Consider the following 16,185-nt stretch of genomic DNA (forward strand, 5'->3'; position numbering starts at 1 on the left):
GTAGTTCGCTTTCATGTTATTACTTCTCGTATCACTTCATTTCATACCCCGTTGTACTATCCTTCCTCTTAACTGGATAGTGCAACGGGGGTACGATCTCAACACACATTGCACTTTTGTTATTTTCTTACTCTATCCTACTCTCCATGCAGGTTGTGTGGTTATTGCACTTTTTTCAATCTTTTTTTTCCTCTTCTTTTCCTCTTGAGGTATGTCCCTTTTAGGTTGTATATTCGGTTAACTTTTTTTAATTTCAAGCTAATTTATCCCAAAAAAAATAATCATTCCAAATTTGACTATTTTAGCATCTTCCAATTCCTTTGAAGTTGAATGTTTCTACTGACCTTAAAGCAAGTCATGCCCAAAAGCATGCATAAGAGCACGCGCTTCAGGTTTCTCAAGAGAATCCTACTCCAGTTCCCTTAAAAGTTCTGGAATAGGATTCTTTTTCCCTATAACCACATCTGTCCTGATAACCCTTGCTTCAAAGGATTCTCAAGAACAATGCCTTGACACTTCTACATCTCCTTCCTTTGATAACGTGATAGTTTGGATCAAAGAATATCTATACTCCCTTTTCACTGAATATATTCACTTTCTTTGCCAATATTTTATTTCAAAACTTGGAAAGCCAAGCAGGCCAAGAAATTGATCAAGCTATCTCCAATATTCCTCCAACTTCCAATACTGATCAAGGAAGGAAACTTACTTGTCTTTTATTTAGGATTCTTTAATCAAAAGTGTCATTACCTAATATCTTGCTTTTTGTGTAGGTGATGGTGACTAGAAATGATTCTGAGCCAATTCTCTCAATAGAATTTTGCTCCTTGAAACCTTCTTCTAATCTTTCTCCTTCTCATTTGACCTATCCTCCTTTGGTGTCATTTGACCTACCATTTTTTAAGGACCAAGTGACAAAGTTTTGTGATTGAATTTCTAACCCAATTCCTCTTATTTCTTCTAATCTCTTAGAGGATGTTGAACAGCTTTTGAGTCCTTCTAAATCTTCTATCTCTCCATCTTTCAAAATCAATCTTGCTTTATCTAAAGGTGAAGTGTCTATGTCATTGAGTTATCTTAAAGCTTATAACAACTTAGGGCTCCCTACTCTACTTAAGCATGGATTGGCTCAGCCTTTCGAAGTGTGTTGCCAAGCTTTGATTTCAACCAACAGACTTCCCTCCTCCACTGTTTTAGAGCTTCAACAGTCTCTTGCTCAATTTGGCGAATTACTCTCTCAGAACCAACTCTTATCAAGAAACATTGAGCATACCGTTTCAAGAGTGGAGCAGTTAGAGGTTCAAGTTTCCAAGGCCGCTTCTCACCTTTCATCTTATCAATCCCAACTGGTCAAGTTTGAAGAACTCAAAGAGAAGAAAAGATGGTTAGAAGAGGAACTAAGAAAAGTCAATAATGAGCTTGATGAAACCTCAAATGGTCTCCCAATGCGGCAAAATGAAGCCTTGAAGAGCCAATCGATACTCACAGAGCTCATTCCTACTCTTCGAACAACACAAAAAGATAAAGCAGCTTATGTTCCTTTGTTAGAAAATAACCATAATTCTCTACAAACTGAGTTCCTGGGTTATTAAAATGTTCTTTTGAGGTACGACCAGTAAAATTTGTTGGCCTAACGGGCTCATACCATGACTGAGGTATTTCCTGTTCGTGCATTTTTTTTTTTGTTGCCTGGCCTAGATTTCATTTTATCCTATCCAATATCCTCTCCAAACCCTCCTTTGAAAGGGCCTTGGTGAGTGCTTGGTTTAGCATGGTTATTCAGTCCAATATTTTTTCTGGACTGTGCCTTGCTTGCTCTAGACTAGGTAACTTATTTTTCATACTTTTGATCATGGCTCTCTGAGTTTGAGCCATTTCTCTAAAAGCAATAATCATTTCTCTAAAAACCTCCTCTTTGTCATGATTTTGATCACTTAACTGCCCCTCTTGGACATTTCGAAGTGCTTAAAGGCCTTTCTAATCTCTCAGACGCTGGGGGAACTTCTAGGCCAATGATTAGGCCTTGTTCCTTAGCAAGTTCTATTACAATCTCATCTTTTGGCTCTTGGCCAAAGTTGGGTGTTGTTTGCTTTCTAATTCTTGGCATTTTGACACCTTCGAGTCCCACCAGGCATGCCAAAAATTGTTTGTGCTAAATTAGCTAAACCTTTGGCAAAATGATTGTATGCAGGCGTGCCAGAAAAGGATAGAAATTATTCTTTTCAGATTAACTCAAAAATAGCTAACTTAATCAAGCAATTGTGATTGTCCGTTCGATTACCTCAATTAAGAGGACTTTTCTAAAGGGATCAATTAAACTGAATCGACACGATTCAAATAAGGAAATTAGAAAAGATAACTGAATATAAATAAGCATGAATTTAATCAAAAGCAAACATATACACGATCACTTTTAAGACTTCGACAAGAACAAGACATAAATATAAGCATGCTTGAATCTAATCAAAAGTAAGCTTATATGCAATTATTCTTTTAGCAAGAACAATACAAAACGATATAAGATGACTTGAATTTAATCAAAAGTACGCTTACATTCAAATAAATCTTCAAACTTGCAAAATATTAAACTACAACTATATTAAGTCCTAGAGAGGTGCTAGGGACACATCGGGTGTGGCACACCTCAGCCACACCCCTCTCACATACAGGTGGGGCTACATATTAAATTCTAGGACTTGACGAAGTGCTTATGGTAGTTGAGGGGGTGTAGTGTAATAATTACACCTAAAAATCTAAGAATGGGATCAGAGAGCCGATTCCTCATTTCTTTTCTTTTTTTTCCTTTTCCTGCGTCTTCTCGATCCTTCTATTTTCTCTCTCTCAAACCCTAGCACTTCAACACCAAAATCGAAGGTTAAGGCTCGTGAATCTCGCAAAAAGGCAAGTAGAAAACGTGATCTACAGACAGAGGGCTACGTATCTATCCAAACATAATCTCAATCTGTCAAAATTCGAGATTCTTGCATTTTGGGGATTTCACTCTTTGAGGTAGGATATATGCTAAATGTTTACATGTGGATGTGTATATGTGTTGATGTACCCTTATTTTGAGATTTTGGTAGAGTACTCATAGTCTAAACCTTGCTCTAGTTTGATGCGGTTGATAGCATTTGCTATACATGATTTTGGTTAGAAATTTGTATGGTTATTCATGATTATTGTAGGGAGTATACCTCTTTAGACATTCTTGATCTTTAAATGTATGGGGTTTCCATTCAAAGTGAAAACTATGAAATTTAAGTGATACTTGAACATGAGATAGTTTGTCTAATCCATGTGCTGATGAAATGCTAGTAACTTAGACAAACATTTTTCTAAACCAAGTATATTTTTCTTTCTGCATTCAGTAAATATGTGGAAAGCTTTTCTTGATATATGGTTCGGATACTTGTTAGTAGATTTTTGTGGAGACTACATTGAATTTACCATATATTGGCTATTTTGATGAGTTTGAGTGAGTATTTGAAGAATTTTGGTTGATTTGGGCTTAGAGCCAAGTATTGAAATATTGAGATTGTTATTTTTGTGATTTTGAGTTGGGTCACTGGGGAACTCGGGTCAATTGTGACGCCTTCGGTGAAAGTCCATAAACTCATTTGGGCCAATTATGACGCCGTCGGTGAAAGTTCGTAAACCTACTTGGGTCAATTGTGACGCCGTCGGTGAAAGTCCGTAAACCCGTGCGGGGTAGGTTGCTTCGTCCTTCGGATTAGTAGCCCGTAAAGTGCATGTGCTAGAGACGTCTAGTACAGTGGTTGGTTGGTTGTATCGGTGAGCAACTCTTATAATTTTATGTCTTGGTGTTGAGTAAATTTGATATTCGATTTGGTTGGCTATTCTATTATGAGCTTTGTTATTTTCCGTATCGACTTTTATGGGTAATTTCCTTTATTCGGGACTTGATTTGAGTTCGTGGTTTAATAGCATTCTTTTGAGCATTTGAAGGGAAGGAAAAAAAAATGGAAACACTTAACATTATGCATGGATTATTTTCACTTTTTTGTTCTTGACATTGTATTGGGAGATTTAATAACTTCATTTAGAACATCAAACGAAAGGAAGCATGGTAAAATTTTCAATACTTGTATATAAAACGAGTACATTTCGTATATCAAGTTTTGCATGTTCATATCTTTTCATTTAGCATATTTCTTGCACGAGCTGTGGCTCATGTTGTTGTTAACTCAAAATTTTCAAGTTTGGAGGTAGATTCAAGGCTTAAGAATCATGGATATGTTCTTGTTCATTTTTTTTTATTTGAAAACTTAATCGGCTACTTGTACATTTTTGTTTGTAAGGTCATCGAGGCATGTAAACTTTTACTTTATTTTGGTAATGTAAAATTGTAGATTGAGAGAACGGGGCCTGGATGTGTATAAAAAAATAGTGTATTTTGGAGTTTATTTCTAATAAAAGGCAGGTCGTGACAGTGATGGCAAACCCCATAGTGTTTTTTTTTTTTTGCATTACAGGGAAAGCAATTTGGTTCGTGATTAGTTTTGACAACACAAATTGAGGGAAACAAGCCCTAATTCGAATAGGTCATTCAGCTATTCTATACATGGTGGATTCCAGTTCCTCACAAATTTTGGTTTCTCCTTCCTTACTCGATCTTAATGAATTGCATTTTTGTATATCTATGTTCTCTCACTAAAATAGCATAAATCCGTTTGCTCACCAGTTGGTATTTCTGCTCTCTCACTACCATTGGGTTTTTCGAATTATGTTGAAAAGATTTAGAGAGGAGATTTATTTATGTCCAATGTCCAGCATCATTTTCCCTCACAAGAGTTATGTCCAACTTTTTCTCTCTCTTCCCTTAAAAGATTATATTGAGTATTTTTTTCCCTTTGCCTCTATTATGTAGTCCCACATACGAAATCTATTGGGTGGTTTTTTATTTATGATTTTTTCCGATCAACAAATGTGTATTTGGACAAACGCTAGGGGTACATTTGTACTCACTCCTCTATCCAGTAAATTTGATTTGGATGTACTTCTTGGAATCACAGGTTTTTCAAAGTTGGACCACTACTACAAAAATAGATAAAGACTTCAGTCATTTGGTGTGATCTTTCACTTTTAACCTCGCATTCAAAATCGTGGTCTATCAAGGTGTAACTAAAAGTCCCTATCTTTTAACCACAGGATAAAAACCGTGATTAAAACTCATTAAAACCGTGACTAAAAACATAAAAACTGTGATTAAAAATGACAAAATCATGACCTTTAATAACTTAACATCTCAATTTTACTATAAAACTGTGGTTGTTTAGAGAGTAACAAAAGTGACGTTTTTCTAAGGGAAAAAATCCCACTTCATTTATCCTTTTGGGTTTTGAACCTATGTCTCTTGAGTTTTGCATAGAAGTTTCAACTAACTGCACCACACACACTTTTCAATATATAATTGAAATATTTAATATATAACATATGTGTTTAACATTAAAATATATTTCGAACATCATTTTGAACCTTTAAATATTAAAATTAGAAATTTTGATAAACATGAAAGTTGTAGCCCTTTGTGTTATTGTTCAAACTCAATTTGAATTATCTCAATTAATGGAGTTTTGAGCATAGAGTTATAGTCGAAATACATTTGGCGATGAAACACAACCTTCATAAATTTTGTCACCAAAAGTACTCATTTAGTGACAAAATATATTTTCATCGCCGAAAGTATCCCATTTTTTGATGAAATATTTTTTTGTAGAATGGTTGAGAGTGACATTTATTTAAGGGTATTGCCCGCGGAGTCGATTAAGGGGTAAGCGACTTTCAACTTTTCCTATATAAGAGCTTTCATCTCAAGTCTAAAAAAAAATGTGATGTATATATTCTCTAACTTACGATCTCAGTTTCTAGATGATTGAGATGAAATGTTCTTTTTATCTCAGTTTTTCCGAAATGAGATATATTCTTTCATATACAATCTCAGTTTTTCAAAAACGAGATCTATTCTTTAAGTTACAATCTCACTTTTAGATTATTGAGATTAAAAAATCTTTTCATCTCAGTTTTTTTGAAACGAAATATATTCTTTCATATATAATCTTAGTTTTTTAAGACTGAGATATATTCTTCAAGTTACAATCTCACTTTTTAGATTACTGAAATTAAAAAATCTTTCCATCTCGGTTTTTTCTTATAACTAAGATTAAAACTATACTCCATAACATTTTATTACGCTTTTACAAAAAGTGAGATCTTTTTAGTTTTTGGACCGTGATCTTTATACCATTTTGTAGTGGTGGACTTACTGAAGACTAAGCAGCACAGATACGGATATGGATACAATACGATACGGATACGCAAATATGCGATTTTTAAAAAAAGAAGGATACGATACGTTGGGGGATACATTGAATATAAAAGTAAATAAAAATTATATAGGAGTAATATATATAATTTTTAATTTCTAAAATTCCCTTAATGATTAAAGTTTTTAATTACACAAGTTCACCATTTCACATGCCGAGAGAGACATTTACATATAGTTATTTATATAACTGTACGGGGCGGTTTAGGGGACATTTATAAAAACATCTTAAAAAATATCTCATAGTTCCCAATCAAATTTTGATGATCCGAGCCGCTCAATGTGATCAGAACGTGATTTTAATGTACTCGGGAGAAATCAGCAAAAAAAATGACTGGGAATGGCTTGATCTGACCAGTTTTTAGCTCAATTTGATGAACTGTTCAATTAAAAACAAAAAAATGATATAGGTACCGACCGGGGGGGAGGGAAATCGTACCGACCGGCCGCACCGGGCCATCTCCGACCACTGGACCGCCGATCCGAGCCGTCCAAAAATTTTATAAAAAAAAAATGATGGGGCTCACGCAAGAATCAACGGCATCCGATGTGTGTAGGGTGCTTAATCTAAACACCCTTTTTTCGTGTATATCATTGGGTTTTTTTTTTAGAATTTTTGGACTACTTGGATCGGTTGTTCTGTGGCTGGAGATGGCCCGGCGCTGCCGGTCGGTACGATTTCCCTCCCCCCGGTCGGTGCTCATAGCATCACTCATTAAAAACTGCTCAAAACAAGCACTTTCCGATCATATTTTTTTGCTAATTTCTCACGGGCACCTTTAAAATCACATTATGCACACATTGAACTATTCGGATCATAAAATTTTGATCAGAAACTATGAGATTGAGATTTGGAGTGTTTTTTTATATGTTTTTATAGATGTCCCCGGAACTGTCCCAATAACCATATTTATTTAGTTATTTGTATATACACACACACATACATATACACACAACGAGAGAAAGAGAGATGAGAGACGAGAGACTTACAAGATTGTTGAGAGAGAGGATATCGTCAATGTGTTTCTGGCGTGGATTGGTTGGGGAAAAAGAAAAATATAGCCCTACTTACAATTTTGACCCATATATTTTAACTAATAACATATTTACCCTCGCTCGTATCCAAAACGTATCCGAGTGTATCCAACACGTATCCGAAACATATCGAGATACCAAAGAATAATTCTAAAAATAGGATACTTTAAAAAAAATGATTCGGATACGTATCCAGAGCGTATTCGAGAGTATTAGTATCCGATACGGATATGATATGTGATACAGAGGCCAAAATAGAGTATCCGTGCTTCATAGACTGAAGAAAGCTTCCACCTAGAGGTGATTGTATTACTAAGATTTTTGAGACTACTTGCTAAGTGTATAATCACCTGTACTCACTTCTCAACCAAACAATAGAAGCGGTACATGAGTTGGGTTCAGAACGTCGTGAGACAATTCGGTCCCTATCCGGTTTGGGCGTTCGAGCATTGAGAGGACCTTTCCCTAAAACGAGTGGACCGGGAAGGACGCACCTCTGGAGTACCAGCTATCGTGCCCACGGTAAACGTTGGGTAGCCAAGTGCAGAGCGGATATGTATCAACCCTGATTTTTGGTCATTAAAAATTTCGTTAAATATTTGAATTTTATTTGAATTACTTATTTTCTTTTGAGTGGCTATATGATTTCTTGTTAAATTTTTTGTCGTAGTTAGATTTTGGTTAAACTCTCGACTAGAAACCCTACTTGACCAATTTAGTTAGTTTCCAACCGACTAGTTGGAGGAACCAAGCAACCAAACTCACTTAGTTGCTAGATGAACCTTTTGGACCTTTTGAACCTTTGCCTTTATCCATTGGTCCATAATGGTTAGGGTAATTTTTGTCCATTGGACAATAAGCTTTTCATTATAATATTTGACTAAAAGTACATGTAGTCTTTTCAAAATCTTATTTTAAGTATAAAAGTACTTGTACTTCTTTTTTCCATTGGTCCTTACCCGCTAGGAAAATTATTATCCATTGGGTAATTGCCCAAATCTTCCAACAAGGTACAAGGTTCTATTTAAATAATCAAGTATGGATTTCCCATGTGATTTTATGCATTAAAATATTGGGGTATATCTAAACCCTAGATTTCCTAGTACTTATACTCTATTATAATCTAATGGGGAGAATTCTAGCCTTTTTATTTAATTGGGGTACTTGGTACCACACCATAATTTAAATATAGGGTTTTTGTCATATGCTTTAAAGGACTTTGATTATTTTAATATAAAAGTTTCCTTTTAACTATTGTCCATTGGACAATAAAAGTTAGGGGATTTGTTGTCCATTGGATAATAGGTCCATCTTTCAAACTAAGTACATGGGTGTATTAAACTAGTCTTTTTTAAACCCCATGTGATAAAGTACATAATGTTTTATTATTAAAGTACTTAGAAGCCTTCAAAGGCCTAAGATTCTTAAAGTACTCTTTTATTATTTTATATTAAGATTTTGTACCAAATTGGATTAATTTATTGGGGAGTTGATCTTCCTAGAATACATTTATACATGTGTATCAATACCCTAGATTTGCTAGAGTACAATATCCATTAGTTTATTGGATACATGTGACTAATTAGGATTGTTTATGGGTATTTGATTTTGGAAATCTTGTACTTTTGTACCTTTATTATTATATGTGTATATATATATATAATGTACTTGGGAGAGAGAGAGAGAGAGAGAGAGAACCCGAGAGAGAGAGAGAGAGAGAGGGTGAGCCGAGAGAGAGAGAGAGGGAGAGAGAGAGAGAGAGAGGAAGAAGAAAAGAGAGAGATTTTGTGGTACCTTCCATGATCTTTCTTCATCTTTCAAATCCATGGGTGAATCTTCCTTCCTTGCTAAGAAATTAATCCTCCATTGTCCTCCTTTGTACCATTACCAATTGTTTAAGACCAAATCTTGTACCATTGTCTCCTTCTTTCCAACAAATCTTCCAAAGATCAAATCCAAGGACTAACCTAGCCATGCAAGCCTAATACCCTAACCCATCAAGCTTTCAATCAAGTTTGACAAGTGAAAGATTGAGTTATGGAGCAAATCCATGGGAGATATAGAGAGAGAGAGGGCCGGCCTTTAGAGAGGGAGAGGGAGCCAAGAGTTTTGCCTATAAATAGCACCCCATGTTTCTCATTCAACTCACACCTTCACCTAGCAACTTCTCTCTCTAGAAAAATTTGTGTTCTTTCCTTGTTCTTCATGTTCTTGAGTTGTTCTTGAGTTCTTCAAGAAACTCAACCTAAGCCGCCACTAAACCGCCACTCGACCATCCTTCGATTCATAAAGTAAAGTAGTGTTAGTCAAGTAGAAGTTTCGAGAGAAACCATTCTCTTCCGAAGCTCCCGAAGGCATACCGTAGGAAGTTACTCCGCTCGATCACCGACGTACTTTCCGTAGCCGCCCTACCTCCAAGAAGTAAGGTAGGAATTCCTTATCCTTATTCCTAAGTATAATGTAGGTACCATATTTACTCGATGAATACGTAGGTTATTTACCATGTGAATCCAAGTATTCGTATTTTGATCTTTAAGATGATTATGAGCATGCATATATGAATTGCTTGTATTACTCGTGGTGTGATAAAGCATAAGTGATTTCACTCCAAAGGTGTCCGTACATGTGGCGTTGTGCTTTGAATAAGCATAAGTGATACACTCCAAGGGCGTCCGTACATGTGGCGTTATGCTATATAAGTAGTATTGAGTTAGATGATTTTGTTAGAATGTTTCATGCTTACTTTTGTCCTACCGCGGAGTCTTTGCATGTAAACGAGACACGAGTACTGAGAAAGTAGAAACATGACACCTAGGGTGTGGATAATGATGAGATGTGTTTTGAAACCGCAATGTGGCCGGACTTGGTAGCCCATTGTGTATATGGAAACCTGCGATGTGGCCGGACGTGGTAGCCCATCGTGTGGATTGTGAAAACCGCAACGTGGCCGGACTTGGTAGCCCGTTGTGTGTATGAAAACTCGTAATGTGGCCGGACTTGGTAGCCCATTACGTGGATTGTGAAAACCACAATGTGGCCGGACTTGGTAGCCCATTGTGAAGATTGCCAATGCGGCCGGACGTGGTAGCCTCATTGGTAATATGGCTTGGTTATCCACGGAGAGGAGCCAATGCAAGTTTTGTGTGCCAATGGGAACCCGGCGCGGCAGAACCATTGTGAGGATACTCGGGAGACCGGCACTGCGGAACCGAGGTTGGGTGTGTGGCTTGGTTATCCGCGGTACGGAGCCAATGCAATTGTGTGTGTTAAACAAAGTGGTTTTTGAAGGGTTGATTTGTTTATGAAAATGGAGACACGGTCTACGATGAGTTGCGTAGGAGAAACTCAGAAAATCTCGGACACCAATGATAGTTGATTAACGAATGTGGATGTGTCGTTGTTAGCTGCGTATATACGTATCATGTGGAAATCGATGTTTTATTATAACCTGTCGTTTGTAAGTTATGGGTTAGCGGGTATGGGTTTGTTCTGCTGAGCTTTTGTAGCTCATGGTGTTACCTTTGGTGACCCTGACATATTATATCGGTGGCGATGCTGGTATAATGTGTCAGACTTTGTAGATGATCAAGGTGAGCAGTACACCTTGGAGGCCTTTGGAGCTGAAGAGCTGGCTAAGATGGAGGAGCAGGCGAAGCTGTAGTTAGGAACCTTAGTTCCCTTCCCTTGTGTAATAAAAGTACTCTCATGAGAGTTATGATGTAATGATGAGCCAGACTCCATTTGATTTTATCAATAAAATGTCTTTTTAACGTACCCAAAATTCGGGGCATTACAACTTGGTATCAAAGCTTTAGGTTCAAAACCTCGGCCATGGGTAGAATGAGCAGAACCACAAGATAAGTTTGACCGTTGCACAAACGTGAATTGAGTTTAAGTTTACCGTCCCAAATTGGGTGGAATTCTGTCAAAACAATCTTCGGATTGAAGCAAGGCACGGAAATTGGAAGTACGGCCGAGCTGGGAATTCCCGAACAATTGGATGATGACCTAAATCAAGGATCGAATGTGGGACTTAGAAACTCAAGAGTTTTCTTTAGAGTTAATGAAACTCTGTTACTAATTGAGGTTGAAACCTTTCCTTGTAGATGAACCACCTAGTATTTTGGTTGGCACTCTTAAAAATTATGTCTCTCTTCGAATAACTTACTTCCCCAATTTCTTTTCATTGCTATTTGTGAAAGAGAAATAATATGTGGTGCTTGTGAACAGAACAGTGCTTATATAATATACGACTAAGTCTCTGTCAAGATAGTGGCATAGATTTTGGAAGTGAATAATGAAATAATGCAGTTATTGAAGGAAACATAATGAAAATAGAGAATAGAAAAGTAGAATAAGAATGAGCATAGTGTCAGAATTTTAAAACTGTCAATAAGTTTCGCCAAAGGTTGCATTTTAGTCCTTTTGGTGTCGTTTCTATTAATAGATGACTGATTGATATGTCATACATATATTTTTGACATATAGTAGGAAACCGTCTTTTGAGTAGAATATCAAATTTCAACAGCCTCATGAGCAGGCTATGTCCTATTGCTCCTTAAGATTGTATGATCATTCTTGGACTTGGATCGATGAAATTGAAGCACTTTCACATTTTGAACCTAATAATCTTTGCTAAAATCATAGCTGTGAATATATAAAGACCGCGATGCTACTTTAATTAAAGTTTATTTTGCTATAATGCTTCCGATTGGTTGAATTGGTATTGTTCCATCAAACCAAGAAAAGGACATTTGATCAAAATTTTATCCCCCCTAATTTGGTAATCGGGAGGTTCACTTAGTTCTTCTCTACCCATGAATATTTTTTTTAAGTTGTTTGACCGTTCATTTCCATTGATTGATCATTAAAATCTTTTGCAAGTTAACATAAGCTTCAAAATGTTTCTCTAGGAAAAGTTCATAGGAACATTGTGGGGAGTGCTTATCACGTTGCTCCGGAAGTGTTGAAGCGGAGTTATGGGAAAGATGCATGAGTCATTCTATACATCCTCCTTAATGGAGTACCTCCGTTTTGACTGGTAAGTGTTGTTTTCTATTCATATATCAGTACCTCAAAGACTTCATTTATTCATGATTTTGAGATTTTAAAAGGCGCACTAATTGATTACCAAAGTAGGCAAGCTTGTGTTTGGACTTTGGACTATTTGAGCAAGCCAAACCGTCTAATTTTGACAAAAATGCCCATTTAGTTTGGCCAGCCTTGTTTAAGGGCTAGAAAATTGTACGATTAGACAAGAAAGAAATAAAAGTTCAATTGTCGGGACCATCATTATCCCAACCTCAGACTTGTTCAAGGTCAAGAAATGATATCCCACAACCTGTTCTAGGTTACAGATTTATAGAGGTTGGAAAAACTCTTCTCTGAAATAAGAATTGTTATTTTGTACTTCCTTATCAAGCTATGTTCCATGAACTTTTCTCTATTGTCAAATGTGTAGCAGAGTCTGTGTCTCTATGTCCATGTGTGAGTGCATGGTTGTATGTGAGTGTGTGCCACAGATGTTGATTATAAGAAAACAATGCCAACTTAGATATACATAATCAAAATGTAAGTTGTGATCTTTTGGGTAATTGATTTAGCCCCTTTTCTTTCAGGCTATTCATTAAAAATGAATTGGGAGTGCAAAACAGGTGGGATATGATGCTTGGTTTAATTTGTGGGCAATACTGATTTTTTGTTGACCAGATTGAGTTGCTGCTTCATGAGATACCTTATTTACGGCTTTGTTTCTTACACTAAGATCACAAATTGTGCAGGAAGAGAAACAGAAAAGTGCAATAAGAGAAGATAGCTAAAGTTAGTTTTATTTCATGCGCAAAGTAGGAGGCAAAGAGAGCACTTATGACTCTCAGTATTCATGGTCACAAGAGTACTGGATACGTTCATTGTTCGTGTTCTTTCTCTACTATCATAACTACATGAACAAAAAAAATACTATTAGCTTCCCGACTACAATTAAACCAATGAGCATGCAAAAATGTGCGAAGCACGAGCATTATACTAGTTAGATATAAATTACATTGTTTATGTTTGTTTTTATGTTACTAGATATGGATTGCATATTAGGATCTTTGTGGGATATGGATCAGATCTAAATGCTATTTTGGTTGTTTAGGTCTTATGTTCTTTGGGCGACTTTAGAAACATTCATGGTGCATCTATTCTAATACATTAAGACTGTATATGTCTAGGGTTGCTAGATTGAGAACGATGAAGATCATGGATTGCGATGGTAAAGCTGGTTTAGGATACTAAGTGCTATTCGAATTTGGGAACAACCAACATCCTATGTAGTAGAAACAATATTAGCATCGATTGCTTTTGGCACGGTATCTGGATTCTAGTTGGCTGGTGTCTTGCTCTAAGGTTTTTTTTTTTTTTTTTTACCTTCATTGAGGGATATGAAATAGTCTTTATATTTCTTTGTTATGTGGCAAAAAAAATTTGGTCGCTTCCTTTTATCTATTTTCAATGTGGTAACTATCACATGGAAGAGGCATCAAGGCTCTTGGATTGGGCATACAACAAAGGAGGAGTGTGATCTGTTGTGTTTTTGGCAGTTGGTGTTTTAGAGGTATTTTGTTTTCTATTTGACTTTGCATTATTTAGTGATTCATGTTGTCATGTGGTATTAGTGTTTAAGGATGATTGTTAAGAGAGTTAGTTTATATTTGTGTGCTTTGGATTGGTTTTTGTTAGCTCCCTCTAATACTCTAAATGTAACATTGCTAAAGCTTTGTACTTTTGTTACATTTGTGCGATGTGTCTTCATAAATGATCAAATATTGCCTTGAAAATAAACCTATGAAATCTTTTCGGGGTAACCAACCTATGAAATCTATGAAGATCGAATATTGGTTTGGACATAAACCAATGGAAATCTGCTAACATTATAACAAAATGTTAGGAATTTGGAATTAAACCTGCATGAAGTCCTAAAGAAACCTGTAGAAAAGTTAGATTCAGATATTCCATAATATTTTGACTATAAAATTTCATAAAAATACATGGATAAAAATCTTGTTACAAAGTATCTTTGATGGGTCTAAAATATATGTTGCTCCGATTCAAAAGAAAGACCCAATTCAGCTAATAAGTTGAGTATTGAGAAATATTTGCTGGTTCGATTGGTTTTCGAATATGTGGATTCAATGTTACCTCGGTTTAGTATGGATCAAAGTTTACATACTAGATCTGAAAAGTACTTGTTGCCTCGAATCAATGTCGCCCTTATTAGAATAATTAGATCAATTTTATAGATCCAAAAATTGGCGTGTTGCTTCGGTTAGATGACTGGTGACCACGCGAGAAAAACACGACACTTAGTAGGTGTTTGGACTATTAGTCATGTGAAGAAAAATGTTGACAAACACATGGCGGTTAGTAGGTGTTTAGACTACTAGTCATGGGAAAGAAAAATAGTGATTCCAAGCAGATACAAAGACTATTGATTATTAAGTGAAAAAAACTCTGAAAGTGTGCATTTTAGTGGAAAAATAGTGGTTCCTAGTAGGTTAACAAGACCTAATATGTAGCTCCTAGTAGAAGGCTATTGGCCACTGAAAAAGTGATTCCTAGTAGAGGGCTACCGGCTACCAAGAACAGAAATTGTAAAAATCTTGTTAGACAAAGTATCTTTGATGGGTCTAAAAATATTTATTGCTCCGATTTAAAAGAAAGGCCTAATTCATCTGAGAAGTGGAGTATTGAGAAATATTTGTTGGCTCGATTGGTTTTGAAAAATGTGGATTTGGTGTTACCTCAATTTTTTATGGATTAAAGTTGATGTAGTAGATTCAAAACGTACTTGTTGCCTTGAATTGATGTTGACTTGAATCACTGTTGCTCTCATTTAAAGAATTAGATCAATTTTATGGTGAAAGTACATAAACACTCCCTCAACTATCACTTTTTCTCGTAAACACCCTATCACATTTAAAAACGCCCATGGAAACACCCTCAACTACTGAAAATGAAATAAAGACAAACTCCGTTAACGGAATGGATAAATTGACGAATATACCCTTATTATATTATACTCTTACATGAAAATTTCAAAAAACTTGAAATTATTTACCCCACCCTTCCCTAGTTCTAGTTCAGAGAGAGAGAGAGAGAGGAGGAGGAGGAGGAGGAGGAGAGTGATCGGCGACCACCACCACTGCCACTGGCAGCACCACCAACGGAAGGGAAGCTTTGACTTCGGCCATCTCCTTCGATATCACGAAGCTGAGATTCGAAGCTGAGATTCGATGCGCTCAATTTCGATCTTCGAAGACTTCAAGCTGTCAATTTCGCGATGAATTCGAGACGCTTCGGCTCCATTCGACTCCATGGCTCTTCTCTGCAGGGACTGTAGAAGTTCGCAGGATTTTTTGGAATATGGATCACTCGCCCCATGCTACAGTGCTTCTTCTGTCGTCGACTTCTCGGCGAGTTTCTTGGAATTTTTAATGGTGTGTGTATGTGTATATATATATAGAGCCAAACACAGTATAGAAGAACATGAGAGACAGTATAACTAATTCGGTGGTGTGACTGATAAACTAATTGGTGCACTACTTAAAGAAGTACATGGGAAGAACAAAGCATAAAGCATATAATATTAAAAGAGCATTTACTTGAAATGGACAAAGCACTTTGAATAAACTATTCAAATGCTAAATTAGAAAAGTAATTTACTTATTAAAATAATCAAAAATTTTAATATTTAATTGTAATGGGAAAACATATTGATTACTAAATATAGCATAATAATCTATATATTAAGCTAATGGATCATT

General features: G+C 36.2%; 1 long non-coding RNA gene across 1 annotated transcript in view; it reads left to right on the plus strand.

Annotated features, from left to right (window-relative positions):
• Positions 1 to 12,434: 12,434 nt before the first annotated feature.
• LOC131303748 (uncharacterized) overlaps positions 12,435 to 16,185 on the plus strand; it is a 27,877-nt gene continuing 24,126 nt past the window's right edge. The window contains exons 1-3 of the long non-coding RNA XR_009192175.1: positions 12,435 to 12,745; positions 13,603 to 13,768; positions 13,897 to 13,976. This is a non-coding gene — a long non-coding RNA (uncharacterized LOC131303748). The remainder of the gene's footprint in view (positions 12,746 to 13,602; positions 13,769 to 13,896; positions 13,977 to 16,185) is intronic.

Source organism: Rhododendron vialii, chromosome 10a (assembly GCF_030253575.1).
Source record: "Rhododendron vialii isolate Sample 1 chromosome 10a, ASM3025357v1".
NCBI classification, from domain to species: Eukaryota; Viridiplantae; Streptophyta; class Magnoliopsida; order Ericales; family Ericaceae; genus Rhododendron; species Rhododendron vialii.